We start from the raw sequence: 22,998 nt of genomic DNA on the forward strand, positions 1-22,998 counted from the left end.
TTTCCCGCATTAGCGAGGTAGCGTTGTATGGTCTTAGAATGATCGTTGAACACCAGGAGAAGGTGTTACAAGATCATCCAACTAATGGTTGTGGCTTAATGACGACGTTCAGGGGCTTAATGAGCTTAGCAGTAGTTAAGGTTAAATGCCAAACAACCAATCCAGTCATTCCAAGAGATCTTGATAAATCATGGTATCTGTCCCTACATACACCTCCCTCACAAGCTGCTCCTCTTACCCCGGCCGCTTCACATACCCTGGTTCAGTCCACTGACAGCACAAACACAGCACGTCGACCCCTGTATACCACATCGTTCCAATTTTTTTTCCTCTCTCTCTCTCTCTCTCCCTCTCTCTCTCTCTCTCTCTCTCTCTCTCTCTCTCTCTCTCTCTATCTATCTATCTATCTATCTATCTATCTATGTATCTCTCTATCTCTCTATCTATCTATCATCTACACGATAACCACATATGACTTTTTAATTAAAATTGATACACATAAAGGATAGGTCTCTCTGCTACAATATGCATTTAGGGAATTAATGTAATTGTCTCCATTTCTGTCACATAATCTTTCACTTTTTCGAAAATATCTGCCATTTTTAATGCAATTTTTGCCTCCAAAAATAATGCATTTACTTCGGTGCGCCAGTACGAACAATAAACCTTTTTCTTTTTTTAAATGTTCCTTGACCAGACTAACTTTTTTGAACCGTTTTAAATGCCGTACTTGTAGCATCAAAAAAAAAAAAATACAATACAGGTATTTCTTCGTCTTTATAAACGTTAGATTTTGCTTATTTACGGAACAATTGAAAAAAAAACTGGTGCTACTTCTTTGATTTTTATATACATAAATTGCTTTAGTAACAGTGATCAATCACACTGGCAACAAGCAATGAGTGTACACAGCGCTACATGCACGTCCGCCTACTGGTGTTACCCCAGCCTCACCCACCTAACCCACAGTCATTCCCAGCCGCTCCAATGACCTCCATTGGCACACACACACACACAAACACACACACACAAATTCCTGAGGATGATCTGATGGACATAAAAGTGAAAAACATCACGACAACCCCTTAGAGTCATCATCCACCACCCCCCAAAAAAAAAAATTAATATCAATTCACTTGAAAAAAATATCAGAATCCGATAAAAACAGTCATATGTACATTCTAACATATCATATATATATATATATTCATTAATCATTATACTTTGTCGCTGTCTCCCGCGTTAGCGAGGTAGCGCAAGGAAACAGACGAGGGAATGGCCCACTCCACCCACATACACATGTATATGATTAAACGCCCACACACGCACATATACATACCTATACATTTCAATGTATACATACATATACATTCGCACACAAATACATATATACACATGTACATATTCATACTGACAGCCCTCAGCCATTCCCGTCGCCACCCCGCCACACATGAAATGGCACCCCCTCCCCAGCACGCGCACGAGGTAGCGCTAGGAAAAGACAACAAAGGCCACATTCGTTCACACTCAGTCTCTAGTTGTCATGTATAATGCACCGAAACCACAGCTCCCTTTCCACACCCAGGCCCCACAAATCTTTCCATGGTTTACCCAAGACGCTTCACATGCCCTGGTTCAATTCACTGACAGCACGTCGACCCCGGTATACCACATCGTTCCAATTCACTCTATTCCATGCACGCCTTTCACCCTCCTTCATGTTCAGGCCCCGATCGCTCAAAATCTTTTCACTCCATCCTTCCACCTCCAATTTGGTCTCCCACTTCTCCTCGTTCCCTCCACCTCTGACACATATATCCTCTTGGTCAATCTTTCCTCACTCATTCTCTCCATGTGACCAAACCATTTCAATACACCCTCTTCTCAACCACACTCTTTTTATTACCATACATCTCTCTTACCCTTTCATTACTTACTCGATCAAACCACCTCACGCCACATATTGTCCTCAAACATCTCATTTCCAACACATCCACCCTCCTCACAACCCTATATACATATATAATAACAATAATGATTGAGATAATAATAATAATTGTAATAATAATAATAATAATAATAATAATAATAATAATAATAATAATAATAATATTAATAATAATAATAATAATTCTTTTCTATTTCATTTTTCACCTATGACCTTGAACCTCATACGACTTGCATATCCGTGACTGGAACTTTAAATGTCATCTGTACTGCTAGAAGCTAACATTTAAAACAAGGCCATGAAATCGAGGAGACCGGGCACGAATTACACAACGACAGATGAACAGATGCCTCAGTAATTTGCAAACACGACTGTTTGCTTGTTTGCACACTGTGTGAATGCCAACAATCATGCACGGATTTCATTAATGAGATAAGTTGCGTGCCTGCAGGCTCTGTCAACAACCTAACAAAATACAGACAGATTCAGTCATTTAATCACTCGCCCTCACTCGCTGAGGACGGGTGTGTCTGTCTATCTATCCTCTCTGTCTATGTAACCCTCTCCCTTGTCTCAATAAAGCCAGGGAGCCTTTGACAATAGCCACATCCACTTTTGGAATAAAAAGAAAAAAAGATGATTCACTCGTCATTCGAGTGAACTTTTTTTTTTCTCTCTCCCTTCTTCGCCTTCATAAAAGCCGTTTGAACCACTCCTCTCCTACTTTTCTCTCTTCGCTCAGTGATAAACCACGTCTGGAGTACCTAAGTTCTGACATTTGGTCTTCGACAGTTCGTATCAGACAAATTTCTCAGGTCGGGTCTAGATCCACATGGCAGATCTTTATGCAGATCTTAGTCACTCATCAGAAAAGAAGTTACCCATTTCACTGAGAGATTCTTGAATTTGCGTATGATAACGGCACAGTCTCTGATCACATGAAAGACGAAAGTAAGAAAATATATATCAATTCACCAAGGAAATTTGGGACAGTAGTAAAGGAACAAGGATTGGCAGTCTCAATAAAGTAAACTTGCAGACTTTTAAAACGAATTTTCCGTCACAAAGATACAAACACTTCATAACCTTTGGTCCCGCCCGTTGGACGTGGCGGGCTTCCTGAGCGCTGTGAGTTTCATGAAGATAGACAGGACTCTGGGGATAGGTAGGAGGTAAATAGAAACATATTTATATACCTACTCATAGTCGTGCCCTAGAGCCCCCTCCCCCCCCAAGTTCAGGACCCCGATGTAATATCCAAAATAAATTTCCCAAAATATCGTCTCTCTCTATTCATTATCAAATGTATGATATGCACTTCTCCATTTACGATTATATGTATGATACACATTCCCTTTGAACTGCACTCACGCAGTTACATTATACATATAACGTGCCCTTCCCCACTACAGACTACATTTGAATACTGATGAGGCTGTGAGAATATAAATTGGACAACACTGACCCAGATACTTAAATAAACTAACAATGACCAAAAGCTGTTTATCATTACGTACACACGCCTCACCGCTAAGACACTTACGATAAACCGTATACAAAAGATATTCATCATCATTGACCATATAAAAAACGCCAGCGAACCAGCCAGTGATAAAAAGTCGTTACACGAAACATAACAGTTCAAAACGTCTCTTTTACCATGTAAACTATCGAAGCATTGTACTTCCTTACCTTGAGACTGCAGCACCATTCCGCCGTTTCCAGTCATGGTATAACTTGTTAATGTCACTGTAAAGTAATCTAGATACACGGCGAAAATGATCCTTCTTTCCTTTGTCCTTCAAAACCATCAGGATAAAAGTTTGCTGGCTTAAACGACTTGAAGACATCGTCCATTGTTTTGGGTGACTGTTCGTCCATTTCGCCATTATATTCTTCAGTTAAATTCACAAAGCATCACCAATAAAACACTAGCACCAAACACTTCATCAAAGATACTATTAGTTCTCTATACAGGGCAGAGGAGGTGAGTGAGGTGGTATGCAATAAATTACCTCTTCTCCTAACAGTGCCCAGCCACACACTGTAGACTGTGTGCCCATACGACACAAACTCCTACCCACAGTTACCACTTACCCCTTTTTTTTAATAGAAAATAGTACAATACCATACAAGTTTAAAATACCAAATTAGTCTTAAGATAACTATATTAATATCATTATGAAAAACTAGTGTGAAACGAGCGATAGATACCATGTTAACAACTGGCCTGCCATAAATACGTAACACAGTGTTAAACTGATTTCTACAACGTTCCTCGTCATATAAACATGAGCAACTCTCCATAAATATGATCAAAAAAGTCATTTATTGTTCATGAAACCTGCTATGGTGTTGCATATTATTAACAGGTGGGAGTTCAGGTTATATACATATATAAGCATGTACAGACTAGACTATGGCTTCCTTAGAAAGCACAAATCATACGTAACATTGCGTCTTTATATGGTCAAGACCACAGGTCACAAAGTACTGTGATGTCAGTAGTTGCCATTGGATTAATCACTCGTTACTACCCTAGTTTGATTGTTTGTTCCAATGACCGTTTGTGATGGTAGCGTTCACGCCTCCTTACTTATAACTACAGGAGTTTATAGTCATATGGCAAAAGCACTTACACGCCAGGTATCAACAATGTGTTTTCAAATTGATTTATAACATGAGAATTCTTATGGTTATTTGGTATCTCATATTTGTCGGGTTTGGAACTATTTACAGAAAAAAAAAGGTAAGTGGTAACTGTTGGTGATGGTGACTGGGTAGCTTGCAGGACAAGGGGAAAACCGGTAGTGTGCGGGTGGGCACTGTGGCAGTAGGAGGGGTAGAACTGTTATCTCACTCACCTCGTCTCCCACCCACCCATACACACAACTAATAATGTTTTTTTGTGAAGTGGTTCGTGCCAGTGTTGTGTTGGTGATATTTTGCCGATCTGAAAACGAGTTTAGTTGAAGAACATACCGGCCGTATGGATGTATACTTGAAAGACAAACATTATTCATTGAAAGATATTCGAATTTTTGTGTTGGTAAACTTATCATGATGGTTTAAGAACGAATTCAAACAGCAGTGGGCCACTGGGTGGTCGCTCCAGAGTTGTTTGAGATAGAAGAACCCATTAGAAACTCACTTATCAACGTGATAAAGATTAGAAGGTATATAGATATTTCTAGAGAAAAACCTGCAAACTGTCATGGTGACTAAGGGGGCGCAAATGATATAAGTCTTGGATTGAAAGGGGATATATTTAGTGAGTTAATTCTTACACGTATCCATGGTGTTGCATTCAGCCACACGTCATCAACATTGTTCAGTGTTGTGACCATCCTGTTGAAAAGGACTTCGCCCTGTTGGAGGCAAATCGTTGGACTGTGTGTCTGAGAATGCGTTCCTATGAGTGAAATCAGACGAATCAAAGAGTCTGATAAAGGATGGGGATAAAGGAAAGAAAGAAGACTTTCACCGAACAGTTACGTTAGCCTACGCTGACACTGAGAAGTAACGCTAGACTGGAAAACATCGAAATGGCGACGGAATCAAGGTAAGTATATTTCTTCGACTGTTATTGCATGGCAGGACGTATGCTATGAGCGATCTCTTATGTATTTGATGTAACACCAACTACACAGTGTAGTATTGGTTGAATATGTTGATTTCGGGTGTTTCGTATGTATGATAGATAACTGATTTATTTATGTATGATTTATCGTAACTGTCCGTGGGGCCTGGTTGTGGAGAGGTGGCTCTGGTTTTGGTGTATTGATATATAACAGCTCGAGTTTGGATGTGAGCGTATGAGGCCATTTTTCAGTCCCGTTCCTGGAGTTACCTCTCGCCCATGCGGGAAATGGCGAACATATATCAAGAATATATATATATATATATATATATATATATATATATATATATATATATATATACATACATACATATATATATATATATATATATATATATATATATATATATATATATACATACATATATATATATATATATATATATATATATATATATATATATATATATATATGTATGTATATAATTGAATTATACTGCCCCAGAACCCCTTTTATGGAGCTTCTGCAGCTTTAAGGCTTTGCCCCAATTAGGAGCAAGATAACGATGGACTTGAAAAGTTTTTCGACCAGACTGTACCAGGTTTCGTCCGTTGACGATGATACAGCCTGGCTGAAGACTTTTCACTTTCAGTATAACCAAATGAGCCCAGCATAATATATATATATATATATATATATATATATATATATATATATATATATGGCGATGGGAATGAATAAGGGCACAGTGTGAATTGTGTGCATGGCTATATATGTATGTGTCTGTGTGTGTATATATATGTGTACATTGAGATGTATAGGTATGTATATTTGCGTGTGTGGACGTGTATGTATATACATGTGTATGGGGTGGGTTGGGCCGTCTCTTTCGTCTGTTTCCTTGCGCTACCTCGCAAACGCGGGAGACAGCGACAAAGCAAAATAATAATAATAAATAAATATATATATATATATATATATATATATATATATATATATATATATATAAAAGTTGGTAAGCAAGTTTGGAAGGAGGAATTTAAGAGTAAATGTGAATAGAAGAGGATTCTTAGGTTTATTTAGGACAGAAGGAAAGATTAGTTGGAGCTTGAGCTTAAGTGGAGAAAAACTGGGAGAAGTGAACTGTTTTTAGGTACCCTGGGAGCGGACACGGCAGCGAAGGGAATCATGGAAGCGTAAGTGATTTACAGGGTGGGTAAGGGGGCGAAGGTTCTGGAAGCACTGAAGAATGCTTGGAAACAGAGTCAATATCTGGGAGGGTGAATATGGGTATGTTTAAAGGTATAATAAGTAGTTCCACTGATGTATGGTTGCGGAACATGGGTTATAGATAAAGCTGTGCGGAGGAGGGTGGATGTGTTGGAAATAAAATGTTTGAGGACAATACATAGTGTGAGGTAGTTTGATCGAGTAAGTAAAGAAAGGCTAAGAGAGATGTGTGGTAGTAAGAAGGGCGTGGTAGAGAGAGCAGAAGAGGGTATGTTGAAATGGCTTAGACATATGGAGAGGATGGACGAGGAGAGGTTTACGAAGAGGATGTTTGTGTCGGAAGTGCAGAGGAAAAGGAGATGGGGAGACTAAACTGGATATGGAAGGATGGATTGGAAAAGATTTTGAGCAGTCGGGGCCTGAACGTGCAGGAGGGTGAAATGTACATGATATTAAGTAAATTGGAAAAAATGTGGTAAACAAGGAGCGACGTGCTGTCAGTGGACTGGACCAGGGCATGTCAAGCGTCTGGGGTAAACCATGGAAAGGTCTGTGAGGGCCTGGATGTGGTGGGTAGGGAGCTGTGGTTTCGGCGCATTACACATGACAGCTAGGAAATGGATGTGAGCGAATGCGGACTGTCTCCATCTGTTCCTGACGCAACCACACTAACGCGTGAAACGGCGGATCAGTGCGAAAGAATATATATATATATATATATATATATATATATATATATATATATATATATATATATATATATATTTTTTTTTTTTTTCAAACTATTCGCCATTTCCCGCGTTAGCAAGGTAGCGTTAAGAACAGAGGACTGGGCCTCTGTTCCTTCTTTTGGAAAAAAAAAAAAAGAGGGGAGGATTTCCAGCCCCCCGCTCCCTCCCCTTTTAGTCGCCTTCTACGACACGGAGGGAATACGTGGGAAGTATTCTTTCTCCCCAATCCCCAGGGGATATATATATATATATATATATATATATATATATATATATATATATATGTCCTGGCTAGAGGAAGTACGGTCACACAATCGTAATACATATTCTTAGGACGGAAAAGAGTGGACAGAAGAGAAGCTCGCTTTCTACGTGTGTCTCTCGTATAATAATCGATGGGGGGGGGGAGGGGGGGGGGAAACATCCCTAAATATATTTTTCGCGCCTGAAATCATACCAACTAAGAGCCGTCAAAATTTTCATCTTGTCCTCATATTTTCCACGAGGCTGGCTCAGGAATTCATTTAATCTCATTAACGCCAACTTGACTTCCTGAGAGGGGAGGGGGAGGGGAGTGGTGTGTGTGTGTGTGTGTGGGGTTGGTGGGGAAGCGAGGGGGGAGCGAGGAGGTGGGTGGAGGGGTTGGGGCAGTACAATCAGAATGCCTCTGGACTCACGCTCACCCCCTTCTCCTCCTCCCCCTTCTCCCCTCCGCCTCACCCCCGTCTCTTCGTTCTCCCTCCTCCACCCCCCCTTGTGCAGCCTCGCTAATTAGCCCTCATTAGCCCACTAACAGAGCGACAGTTGAGGATATGTCTTGCTCGAGCTAACAAGCCGCGGTGGTTGGGGGGGGGGGAGTAGACGGGGAGGGAGAGGGGGGGGCGCGGTGTTGGGGGGGAGGGGGGGGAGAGATGAGGGAAGAAAGGGGGGATGACGCCGGTGTGGGTTGAAGGTGTTGGGGGGGGATGGTGTGTGGCTCCCCCTCTGGTGTAGGCTTGGGTATTGAAGAGGGGGGGTTGAGTCCGCCCCCCCCCCCTGCACACGGTGTTGACTAGGGGGAGGGGAGCCACCTGCCGGCCGCTGGTGTCGCGACATCACAGGTTTGGTGTTCTGTTTATGGCTGCCCCAGAGGCGAAAAAGAGAGAGAGAGAGAGAGAGAGAGAGAGAGAGAGAGAGAGAGAGAGAGAGAGAGAGAGAGAGAGGTGGGTACTCCCCCAGGTGAGCTGAGTGGCCTTGGGAACATATTTATCATCCTGACGGATCCGTCAATGCATCCAAAGATCGGGGCGTCCTTCTCCTCCTCCTCCTCTTCCTCCTCCTCCTTCTCCTCTTCCTCCTCCTTCTCCTCCTCCTCTTCCACCGTACCATTGATCTTTACTGTACCTTCGCATTGGCACTGTGTGTCGTCGTTCGTCTCTTCGCTACACTCACTCGGTCGCTCATCATTATTCTTAAGGAGAAACCAATCAGTCATTTCCTGGCGTGGTTGTTATTCTCTTTGCAGTGGAGGAGGTCGTTCGGGTTATTATGGGAGAGTGGGTTGAGGTCGGTGTGTGAGGGGAGCGTGTTCTATGCTAGATGAGTATCGCCTGCTATCGTAAAAGCTTGTTTTAAAACTTCGAACTTAAAGCCATATATGTTCAGAAGTTTGGAGTTGCACTGTCTGCAGATTTTACGTGAATAGAAAAAGGTAATAATATCTCGAATTTTTATGGGAAGTTCGAACTTCTTGTTTATAGTATAAAAAGACTTTAAAAAAAAGTCCTGTTTACACTGACAAGTAGATACTTAAAACTACTTAAAGTTGATCGATTTAATTTTTAAACGTTTCGTCCTTAATTGTGACGAGGCTACGTATCGAAGACGTACCAGTGTCTGTCTTCATGTCTCCTCTCAGCTTCCCTACCCAGCGTTTTTATCTGACGATCCATCTCATTCTTTGCCCCACTTCCCTCCCATTTTTCCCCTTTGATCAGCATCGTCATTATTCCCTTTCCCGTCGTTCTTACAAAGTCAGCCTTGCTGGGGGTCCCTACGCATCTGCATCGTTCTTGCTGACTAGATAGATACCGTTGCTCATTATCTATCGTGGGCTCAGCACCTGCGTCTTATCTGCTGAATAGGTATCACAGGTCGTGTGCCCAGCATCTGCTTTACTGCTGAATAGATACTGCTGCTCATTTACAGTCGTGTACTCAGATCTTCTGCTGACTTAGAAACTCTGCCGTTCACCCTTTATCACGGGCTCAGCACCTGTTTTACTGCTGAGTATGCACTCCAGTTCATTATCTGTCGTGTGCTCAGCACCTGCTTATCTGCTGAACAGAAACAGCTGCTCATTCACTGTCGTCTCTCAGCACCTGATCTTCAGCTGACTTCAAACTCTGTAGATCAATTAATGCTTATGGACTCAACACCAGGTTTACTGGTGACGAAATAGTGTTGTACGCTGTCTCCCGCGATGGTGTAATCAACTCGACCCACATTGTCCCGTGAAACACATCTAGATATACAGTTGACATCAGCAGTGATTGAAGCGATTGTATCTCCACCGTTCTGAATGGCACTGTCAAGGGCTGGGGACCTCTGTGCTTGTCTTCTCTCCTGCGTGGAACATCACTGTGTCAGGGAGACGAATGGCACACATTTATGACGATCTCATATGAGGTTTTTCAAGATTGATTTTGGCCTTCGTTTTCTGCCTTCAGTAAGTCTTTAAAAGTTATTATAACTTAAAGAAAATGATTACTAAAGTGTACTGTTGATGTTTCCTGGTACCTCTCATACCTGACTTAGAGCATCCATTCATCCACCAGTGAGGGGGAGGTGACTTAGAGCATCCATTCATCCACCAGTGAGGGGGAGGTGACTTAGAGCATCCATTCATCCACCAGTGAAGGGAGGTGACTTAGAGCATCCATTCATCCACCTCGCCTCACTGGTCACTTGTGTCATTCCTTGGTCTCAGACGAGGGCACCATCGTATTATGGTCCAGTGGTATTGTGGTATTATGCTCCAGTGGTATTGTGGTATTGTGGTCCAGTGGTATTGTGGTATTATGCTCAAGTGGTATTGTGGTATTGTGGTCCAGTAGTATTGTGGTATTATGCTCCAGTGGTATCGTGGTATTGTGGTTTATCCATCGATTTGGTTTGTCATTTCATTCTTTCACACCTAACCTTCGTTAAAGACTATGAGTTATTGTCTCAGATTTTCATCTGTCATGATGAAGTCGGTTCGGAAATGGATAGACACACACCACACACACACACACACACACACACGTTAAAAACAGGAGTGAAACGGGTATGGGAGGTTGTGTGCCCCGCATGTCATTAACCTAGTCGTTAGGGCGTTGATACTATCGTCTGCCAGGCCATCGTTAGCTTGAGGACACTCAGTAGTTAAGATGAACGCAGACCTGTACAGCAATGGCGAATACTTAGCCACGAACGATTCAGCTGAACCCCTGGGTGTGTGTGAACGTGTAATTTGAACTTCTTTCTGAAGTACTTCAGCGTCATCAGGATTGAAGTAAAGGTCAGAGGTTTACACCAGTGAAGGAAGGTGTAACTGACAATGACACATCAGGTACCTGGTGGGTTGGAGAAGGCAGTACCGCTCCTCACGCACCCACACAGACACACACACACACCTCATCAGAATGCTGCGCCAGGACTTGAGTTGAGTGACGCGTCTCCAGAAGCCGAAGAATGGCTGAGGAGGAGGAGGAGGTGTTCTTCAACACGCCTCGTATTCCTAAGCCCACAGAGTAAGGCTTGCTGACATTCCCTCATGGCTGCGGTAAACACCGACTCTCCTCACAGGTCGAGATAACATCTACTACACGTCCGTTGTAATTAACATATCTACTACGAGTCCCTCTTCATCAGTTACGAAGGCGATAAGGAACACAAGAGAAGGATAGGTAATACAAGTGTGTATAAACTGTAGTTTAGGGAAATAAATGTATATACATATATAAATTCTAACTCAGCAGCTTAGCTCTGATGGGATAGAAATCACATGATTACGGAGGTTGTACAATAGTCCCTCCTGGATTTGCCTCTAAAAACTTAGAAGTCTTGTTCACATGCTGTATACCATTCATAACTTGTGATTAATTTGTCTGGTTATAGAGGTAAATTCCTCATCCCTGTGTGGAGTACAACTCTGGCCTCTAGAGCAGTTGTGTTAATCCACAGATAATAAACATCGTCTTTACATTACAATCATTTCCATAACTCGTCCATATCACATCCAATTGTTTGACTCTCTCACATTTCCCTCGTTCATCAACCCTTTTTTTACCCTCCATCTGTCCACCACGTCTCCCCTTCCCCTTTCCCCCGTCAAATCTACGGCGCTCTGGGACTCTTCTCAACACCAGCGCCCTCCTGCGGGCACCTGGAACTATACAACACTTGTCTTTAAGTCAAGCATGAACTCCCTTTGACGGATGATTCGCTCTAAAGAACGCCCCATCCGGTCCTCGTTCACCTAATGGCATTCTGGCTTCGTCTCTTCGTTGTATATCAACTGACTTATATTTCTCCCTTGTGTCTCCCCTGATGATGTGATTATTACACAAAAGTGCACTTGGAAGATTGTGTTTCATATCCCCGTGGACTCATAGGAATATATATATATATATATATATATATATATATATATATATATATATATATATATATATATATATATATATATATATATATATCCCACAGTGAAACCCTCCGAATGTAGGAAGCTTCTAACATGTGAACACTGAACAGATAGTCCAAGGAGACGCTGCACCTGGCCAAACCAACTATTCCTTCACTATAAAGTCCTTTTTTTCATAGTCTTGCATACTTTCTTTCCTTGGCTTCATACCACAAGTATTTCTCTGTTTGGTTGCGATAATGGGAATACTTTTTTTCGATCCAGAGGAGAAAAAAAGAGATGCTGTGGGTAAAATGAAAGACACGACATTTTTTCCCATTTCTAGTATTTTCAGAGCCACAGGTTACGTTGTATGTGTGTTCTAGTAAATAATGATGATAATTACAACAGTGACAATAATCATAATGATAACTGTACTGATAATGATACTAATAATAGCAATAGTAATAATAATAATAATAATAGAAATGATAATATTAATAGTAATAGTAATAATAATAATAATGATAATGATGATGATAATAATAGTAATGATATTAATGATAATGATAATAATAATGATAATAATGATAATAATAATAATAATGATAATAATAATGGGCATAATGGTACTACTAATGATAATAATAGTGATGAAAACGATCATGATAACAAAGATAACAAAATGATAATAAGGATAATGAAAATATAGTTGTTTTTTCACATCTTCACACCTTGACCTCCTTAGTGGGGAAGCCTTCGAGGGAAAAAAAAAATCCTCGCTTGGCTCCTTTTTTCGCGCCTATTTTTGTATAATGATAATATAAAGGACAGGATCTCCAGGCGTTATTCCCTCCCTTCTACGTCACCCTCCACGACACACAGGAGGTACGTGGGTGGCGTTATTATTTATTTCCCTTTAGCGATAAGATAGTAATGATAATGATAAGGATAAGGGACGTATATGCAAGACTCCTGGAGAGAGGGTCATTCTGTAGGAGGGTAAAGGGGGTCCTGGGAAGTGAGTCAGTTGCTATTTGCTGATGACGCAGCTCTAGTGGCAGATACGAGTGAGAAATAAGAATAGTGAGTGCCTGAGGTTGGTAGAGTCTGTAAATGGAGGAAGTTGAGAGTAAATGTGACCCAAAGCAAAGTAGAGGGACAGGTTAGTTGAGATCTTCCTCTGACATCACCTCAACCTATCATTACACCACACCACCTGACCCTTTCAAATTATTAGACGCATCATGAACACATCTCAGCAACCCCACCCTAATCTCCCTCAGCCTGTAAGTAGTTCTATCAAGTCATTTCTGTAAGTAATAAAGTTAAGAAATATCTAAGACTGACAACCGACAGTGAGGGTGGGCTTTGACCTGGATTAGGGCTGATTCGCTGACGAAATTTTGGCTCTGATGCGAGAGATTCGACAGTGCCTTGCGAGCCCAGAGGCGGGGTGAGATCTGTCGAAGACGTAGTTCAACATACATTAATGACAGTAGTAACTGAGAAATACTCAGATCGATGTTGCAATAGGCAGTGTGAGAGGTTGGGTTATCATGATGAAAGAACGTGTTGAATGATAAGGTTAAATGGCTGTGGGAGCCATCGCTATAGATCAACCGAGAGGAAGATGAGGAAGGCCGAAGTGGGGGGGATGGAGGAGGACAGAGTGTGTTAGAGATAATCGTGTGGAGGGATGGATGAAAATACGTAGGAGCGATGATGAGTTGGAGGGGCATCTGTTGAGGAACGCCACATACTGGCCATGGCTACGTACCCTGGAAATTGTATCAAAACCTAATAACATTTGTAAATACTTTACACAGTGAAAAGAATATTTGAGATAGGATAATGGGCACACATGAATTATGTAATTGGTAGTCGCCCTGTTACACTGTAGGGCGCGACGAAAAGCACATGATATCTTGGGGTACACACACACACATTGGCCCAAGCGAATTTGTGTTGGGCTGTGCAGGAAGGAGGAATGTTATTAGCCAGAACACATTTTCGTATTCAGTTCAACGCGAAATGTAATCAAGAGGAAGGCGGAAGGTGATGCATATGTTTATGAATTGAGGCCAAGATAATGGGGGCTGGAGGTGGCTCTGCTGATGGAGTGGTTTGGGCTTGGCTTGGCTGAGGTTATCAGGGCTTGGTGGAGGTTGCTGGAATTACCTTCATCGACGAGGGGAGGGTGGGTGAGGTGGAGGGCTACAGGAGATGGTTAGGTGGTGAGGGAACCCAAGCGTTTTCCTGGGGCTTGGTGGAGTTCTTGATTCTGGCTTTGGCACAAGGAAGCGTAAGGTTGTGTGGGTTGGTAATGCCCTTAAAGTAAGTCGCTTCCTAGGTTGGTAGTGCCTTTAAGTAGATTTGTTCCTAGGTTGGTAGTGCCTTTAAGTAGATTTGTTCCTAGGTTGGTAGTGCCTTTAAGTAGATTTGTTCCTAGGTTGGTAGTGCCTTTAAGTAGATTTGTTCCTAGGTTGGTAGTGCCTTTAAGTAGATTTGTTCCTAGGTTGGTAGTGCCTTTAAGTAGATTTGTTCCTAGGTTGGTAGTGCCTTTAAGTAGATCGGTTTCTAGGTTGGTAGTGCCCTTAAGTAAATCTGTTCCTAGGTTGGTAGTGCCTTTAAGTAGATCGATTCCTAGGTTGGTAGTGCCTTTAAGTAGATCGGTTCCTAGGTTGGTAGTGCCTTTAAGTAGATCGGTTCCTAGGTTGGTAGTGCCTTTAAGTAGATCGGTTCCTAGGTTGATAGTGCCCTTAAGTAGATCGGTTCCTAAGATACGTGAGGTTTCTAGGGCTACCGGAGACCCTGAAAGTTCCATAGAAGATAAGAACTCTGAGTTTGCTGGCGGTTTACCAGGCCTGGCTGAGGTTGGGGGAAACTGTGAGGTTGGTGGGGCCTCTGGTGCTAAGTGCTGGAAAGTGTGAGGTTACTGTAAGCAGGTAGAGTGCAAGGGAAGCGGGAGACTGCTGGGAATGGCGGGGTTACACTTCTTTTTTTCTTTGTAATGTAGAAGGCTCCAGTCGAGGGCAAATTCCCTGACATGAAGCATAGAAAGCAGGAGATGGGAAGATGATTAAAGAAATAGAAATATACGTCATCCGTCTCTCTCTCTCTCTCTCTCTCTCTCTCTCTCTCTCTCTCTCTCTCTCTCTCTCTCTCTCTCTAATGGAGCAAGAATGACTGTTAAGAATAAAGGGAAGTTGAGAGAGAGTGTGAGAAACGGTGCGTAAAGTCTCCACTTCCTGCATCCACTAGCTATACGGCACGGTTCCCCCTCCCAGCCTGATTCACTTCGAATATCTAGTGATTCACGTTGACAGAAGGGGAGAGAGAGGGAAGCTGTGAAGACATGAAGCAAATGGGAGCAGGAAAAGGTGTGGAGTGCGTGTGGAGAGGTGTGTCATGGCCACCTCGATAGCGCAGTTGTTATGCTCTGTGAAGACGAGAATTGTGGCCGGGGATCTTGACACGGAGGGTGTAAAATGGTTCCAGGCATCACTTCAACACTCGAAGTCAGAGTGTATTATCCTGCTGGGGACTTTGAGGTAACTGGGACTGACAGGGTCTTTGAACTAGTGATGGTCTGTGATTGTGTCTACTGGTAGCGGCTCCCTCTGTCTACTGGCTACATTTCTCCTCACACCCAGCTCGTACATCTTCTCGCTTCTCTTCCTCCCATGCAGCCACTCGCCGCCCTTCGTCCGACCCCACTCTCGCTCCTCACTCACCTCGCCACTGCACCCTTCGCCACTGCCTACGCCCTCTGCTTTACTACCCTGTTTCCGCCACAGTGTAGAAATGGCAGATAACTTCGTCATAGACCATCAGGTCTTTTGTTGTTTGTCCTTCAGTAGATAACCTCCGTCATAAACCATCATGAGTCATTCAGTAACTAATTCAGTAACTAACCTCGTCATAAACCATCAGGTGTCCTGTTGTCTCTCCTTCCCTTATTATATCCTCCGCACATAACCTCGTCATAGACCATCAAGTCTCCAGTTGTCTGTCCTTTTCATGCACTGTCCTCCAGAAGATAACCTCAGTCATAGACCATTCGGTCTCTCGTTCTCTGTCCTTGCCATGTACTGCTAAGTACCACCATTCCCTGTAATCACTATTCTTTCCCTCTACCACTCAACTAGCGACGATACATAAAGAAATAATCAAGTCTGAACACTGTCTTTCCAAAATGATCACATCCACAAAGAACTGGAATAATATTGTTGTAACTTACGTGAGGAAGGAACACAACCTCGGAGGACAACATCAAGGAACACAACCTCAGAGGACAACATCAAGGAACACAACCTCAGAGGACAACATCAAGGAACACAGCCTCAGAGGGCAACATCAAGGAACACAACCTCAGAGGGCAACATCAAGGAACACAACCTCAAAGGACAGTATCAAGGAACACAACCTCAGGGGACAACACCATAACTCACAAACGTCAACAGGGGTTGAAAGTTGAGATGCTGTGAATAGGAAGCCTCGTCGAAGGCAGGCATTAATCCTGAGCCGCAAGGCCGGGAAACCAGAGAACGTGACAAAATGTGATGTAGGGAGAACCTAACCTATTGCCAGGAGCTGAGGAAGTATAGGCTAGTAAGGAGAAGTTGAAAGACAATAAGAATGGTTACCCTTGACGAAGACAGTGGCGTGTGGTGTGGAGGTGACCATCCTCGAAATTCGCCTTTGCTATGGAGGAAGCTAAGGCTCCTGTGTGTGTCGTACACGGTGAAGTGTGGTGACCCAGTCTGTGGCGAGCTTTGTGAGGGTCATGTACACGATATCAAGCATCTGGTTGTCGTAATGGTGTAGTCTTCGCAGCGAGCTATTCCGGTGACACTTGGCGCCAACCTGGTGACCCAGAGAGCCATTTTGTCGACAAGAAGCAAATTTGGGTGAGGTAGGAAGCCCCAGCGTTGTGCCATACGAAGGAGCATCGGCTTATACCCCGGTGACACAGGAGCTATCCCTGTAAACAGAGAGCCAATTTGATGACAGAGAGAGAGAGAGCGAGCCATCCTGGTGACAAGGGCAGCCATCTTGGTGAGGCATATCGACCTTTAGGTAACACAGGAGGAGCCATCGTGGTGACAAAGAGAGCCACTTCAGCAACGCATGGAGCCATCATGATCAGCCACACAGCCCGGGGTTACAATCCTCTCCCGGTGTGCGGGGAAACCATTCTCGTAGATAATTGGTGTTCAACGCGTTTCGCTCTCAAGAACCTATGAAATTATAGATTAGCATTCCCAGCCGTGTAGTGATGATGAAGTACAGATAGAACTCACACAAACCATTTCGTTATTTTAAGATAATGTAGTGTATTGATGATGAAGTACAGATAGAACTCACACAAACCATTTCGTTATCTTAAGATAATAGTAGTCATATACAGACGTACGTGCAGGAGTTACTGCCGAAGGATGTGAACGAAAAGAAACAAGAAATGAATTTCGCGTTGTACACATGCTATTACGGGATCTGGACATTATGTAACACTGGGAGCTGGTGACAGGATCTGCAATGATATGGTCAGTTGCTGAAGACTGGACTTCGAGTACAGATGCTTCACGAAAAGAGATACTTCGAACTCCAACGAATGGGTCACTTATATACATTCACTCCTTGTGACGACAAAGGGTTCGAAGCCTCCTAGTGTGTGGCGGGGAAAGGTTTGAAACCTCTTGGTATGTGGCAGCGAGGAAGGGTTCGAAACCTCCTAGTGTATGGCGTCGAAGGGTTCTAAATCTCCTTGTGTGTGCTGGGGAAGTGTTCGAAACCTCTTAGTGTGTGGCAGCGAAGGGTTCGAAACCTCCTGGTATGCCCCGGCAAAGGGCTCGAAACCTCTTAGTATGTGGCAGCGAAGGGTTCGAAACCTCCTAGTGTGCCCCGGCAAAGGGTTCGAAACCTCCTAGTGTGTGGTGGTGAGGGATTCGAAACCTAATACCTTTTCTGGCTCAGTGGTTCTACCTCTGTGGAATTAGGATCTGATATCACTGGAATCCAGAGCATCTCCGGTATCGGCCAATACCGGGTCACGCAACAGGCTGATAGGGCATTGATAAGGTCGTGAGTGGGTGGCGTTTGTATGACATATTTGCCAGGGTGGGGGAAGAAGTGGCTTGTAAGACACATACACGTAGGGAACCACTGGCGGTAGCGTGCCTGCCTGCGTGTGTGTGTGTGTGTGTGTGTGTGTGTGTGTGCTTTTAGGTGGGTGTGTATTTTTGTGTATGTGTGTGTGTGTGTGTGTGTGTGTGTGTGTGCGTGTGTGTGTGTGTGTGTGTATAAGTTCCAAGGAGAGATGGAAGTCAGTCAGGATTGCTTGGACGGAAGACAGTTGTTACGAGAAGAAATACATATGATCATTACACACGGCAGGAAAATACAGGTACTTAAAGAAACGACTGAATCTTGGTAGAACTGGTCGATCACTGGCGGTATGATGCCAAGTGCTTCTTTCACGTGTAACAGCAGAAGCAGGAGGATGCGTGATGTTGTAACAAGCATTGACGCGGTGTAACGTCCACTCAGTTAGCGTCCGGTAACACTGCCTTCATCATTCGCGGTGTAACCTCATGCGGGCGGAGTCCGGTAGCGCTAACCTTCATCATAAGTTTTCTACTGTTCGCCACAAAGTCGTCTGGGAGCGATCGTCACCTCATCTACATCGGAACATCGTGTGAGTGAGGTGCGCGATTTTGCTTCATGTGATCCGTTCCGTGTATAACCATTTGCATATGACATTCAGCCAGGACAGAAGGCTATCCAACGACTATGTAGAGGCCTCAGACTATCTGAATCGTTTGAGATTACTACGGTAAAGATGACAGTATCTGTACATTGACCTTGATGCTGCCATGAGCCATGCATGTACTAAATGAAGCACTTGGTGATATTTGTAGAAATATACGTGGACGAACATTTCTCTCCAGAGCTGTGTATTGTATACCAATATTCCACATACCTGCAGGTTAACAGCAAGCAAATACATTAATGCCATGCACGAATTCGAGTAATTTCAAGCAATTACTTGCACAGCAAATACATGCTATGTGTATAGTATTTTTTTGCTGCCAGTCCCCACCAAGTGTGAGTAATCGTAGTGTATATAGTATTTAAACTAACAAGAATTACAATATAAATGGACTAGATTTGCATTAGTGCTTTGGGATAGCTGAATGTGTCAACGGATCTGATGCTGAACATGGAAAAGACCGACCACTTTCGCCCACCAAACCCAGAACCTCAGACAGACCCTTGCTTGCCATGGGTGTTGACCGAAAGATCCCTCTGGCCCGCGCCCTCGAAAAGGAGTACCTCAAGACAGTAACCTGGGACCCACGGAGTACTTGTATATCCTGGCCCGCGCCCTACAAGGGAGTACCACAAGACAGTAACCTGGGACCCACGCAGTACTTATATATCCTTCACAACTGTTTTGCACTGTAACCAAGACGAAGTTAAGATGAGGGTCTGCACCTGGCATCTTATTGGGTGAGTGTTGTCATATAACTCTATTAGCTTCAGCGATGGAGGAGGAGGAGTTCCTCGTTATGTTCTTTGTCACACAAATTCTTTGACACAGACGCTGGACACAGACTGAAACGCGAGTGGCATTTTCAAAGGGAGGTAAAGTCTGGATCACCTATTCCTTCATGGCATGTCACTGGGCTGTTAGAGTGGTAGTTCCCATCTGAAGGCACTCCTCATTTTGAACGATGGTTACGCGTAGACCATCTCCTAGCAGAACACACCGGGCTTAGAGGAGAAATCACCTGCTTACAAGATGCAGCATCATTGTAACAAGCATCACCTGCTTGCAAGATGCAACATCATACAGCCACTCCTCACACACACACACACACACACACACACACACACACACACACACACACACACAAAATCTCTCTCACACACACACACACACACCACACACACACACACACACACACAAAATCTCTCTCTCTCTCTCTCTCTCACACACACACACACACACACACACACACACACACACACACACACACCACACACACACACACACACACACACGCACACACACACACACACACACACAGAGCTCAGTTTCGGTCATCACTTGGTGATTGCGTCTGGCGAGTGGTGTGTAGAATCACGTAAACGAAGCTTCAGGTCACTGGGGAAAAACAAATACAGGACTTTCTTTTCTCAGGACAAGTGTTCTGTTTTTTCAGATCTTAAGATTCTTAATGAAAACCTGACCTTCAATTACCACAAGGTCACCTTCTTATTCATCAAGATGTCAAGTTGATTATGGTTCATTATATCTCATTCATTATTATCTTCAAAAGAAGATGATAAGAGACACAACAATATTATATTATATGATATATGATATTATATGATATTATATGATATGATATATGATATTATATATGATATTATATGATATTATATGATATGATATATGATATTATATATGATATTATATGATATTATAAGGTCTTCAGAAACAATTCAGTAATTTGTATATAAGTGGATCAGCAAACAAAAAATAAAGTTTGTAAATAACGGGATCAGTAAGAGATAGTAAAGTTTATGTGTCATGTGGTGGTTCCTGGACACAGCAGCAGGTAGCTCACCTGACCCAAAACCCACCACCAGACAAATTTTTGAGACTTCAGCTTAACGTTTCTTTCAGAATCACTTCCATCTGAAATATATATATATATGTATATATATATATATATATATATATATATATATATATATATATATATATATATATATATATATATATATATATATATATCCAGCAAATCTGACATCGTATCTCTTGCATATATTGTAGTTTTAAAAGAGTATTACCCTTGACCATAGATTTCATCACACGTATCTAATACCATCTCTTGCAAGACCTGAGAACTATTTGGAACTGTGGATTACCCTTGAATTGAATGAGGCTACGTATGAGTACACGTTTCTGTGTCGCATAGAGAGACTCAATACACGTTTCTATGTCGCATGGAGAGACTTAATCCACGTTTCTGTGTCGCATAGAGACACTCAATACACGTTTCTGTGTCGCATAGACTCAGTACACGTTTCTATATCGCATAGTTAGACTTAATAAACGTTTCTGTGTCGCATAGAGACACTCAATACACGTTTCTGTGTCGCATAGGCTCAATACACGTTTTTTTTTTATCGCATAGAGAGACTTATTACACATTTCTGTGTCGCATAGAGAGACTTAATACACGTCTCTGTGTCACATAGAGACACTCAAACAAGTTTCTGTGTCGCATAGAGACACTCAATACACGTTTTTGTGTCGCATAGAGAACTTAATACTCGTTTCTGTGTCGCATAGAGACACTCAATACACGTTTCTGTGTCGCATAGAGAGAGATTCATTACACGTTTCTATGTCGCATATAGACTCCACGATCCACACAGATGTAGTTTTTACCATGTTCTTGTCCGCCCAACCTTGTCAAGGGGAACTGGTCGGTCTTGTGATCACTCGCGTTACATTCAACACATATGAGAGGGCTTGCCCTCATATAAGGCTCGTGGATATATCAACCATATATAAACTTCGCTTTAAGGAATATGAGGGGGGGGGACTTCGGATGGAGTATAGTGACGAACTGACACCATTGGCGAGCTGTATGACCGTTAATATCAAGTTATCACCATCGTACTTTAGTCTTTAATTGCAGAAGCCTTTAGAAAGGTTCTATGGTAATCATGAATAATGGATGAATAGATACGTATATAACTCTTGTTGCTAAAAGAGACGTTGGTTGAACAGATGGAGATGTGGTTGAACAATGCAGTGATATATTGACCCGAGGGAGACGTGGCTGAACAGAACAGTGATATATCGACCAGAAGGAGACGTGGCTGAACAGAACAGTGATATATCGACCAGAAGGAGACGTGGTTGAACACAACAGTGATATATCGACCAGAAGGAGACGTGGCTGAACAGAACAGTGATATATCGACCAGAGGGAGACGTGGCTGAACAGAACAGTGATATATCGACCCAGAAGAAGACGTGGCTGAACAGAACAGTGATATATCGACCCAGAAGGAGACGTGGCTGAACAGAACAGTGATATATCGACCCAGAAGGAGACGTGGCTGAACAGAACAGTGATATATCGACCTAGAAGGAGACGTGGCTGAACAGAACAGTGATATATCGACCCAGAAGGAGACGTGGCTGAACAGAACAGTGATATATCGACCCAGAAGGAGACGTGTTTGAACAGAACAGTGATATATTGACCCGAGGGAGACGTGGCTGAACAGAACAGTGATATATCGACCAGAAGGAGACGTGGCTGAACAGAACAGTGATATATCGACCCAGAAGGAGACGTGGCTGAACAGAACAGTGATATATCGACCCAGAAGAAGACGTGGCTGAACAGAACAGTGATATATCGACCAGAAGGAGACGTGGCTGAACAGAACAGTGATATATCGACCAGAAGGAGACGTGGCTGAACAGAACAGTGATATATCGACCTAGAAGGAGACGTGGCTGAACAGAACAGTGATATATCGACCAGAAGGAGACGTGGCTGAACAGAACAGTGATATATCGACCAGAAGGAGACGTGGCTGAACAGAACAGTGATATATCGACCAGAAGGAGACGTGGCTGAACAGAACAGTGATATATCGACCAGAAGGAGACGTGGCTGAACAGAACAGTGATATATCGACCAGAAGGAGACGTGGCTGAACAGAACAGTGATATATCGACCAGAACTGGTGAGACGACCCGTCAAAAAACCTCCCATGGAGTCCTTTCCAGAGTTGAGTGTTATAATCACAGAATCACCCACG

The sequence above is a fragment of the Panulirus ornatus genome, chromosome 10 (genome assembly GCF_036320965.1).
Source record: "Panulirus ornatus isolate Po-2019 chromosome 10, ASM3632096v1, whole genome shotgun sequence".
Lineage (NCBI taxonomy): Eukaryota > Metazoa > Arthropoda > Malacostraca > Decapoda > Palinuridae > Panulirus > Panulirus ornatus.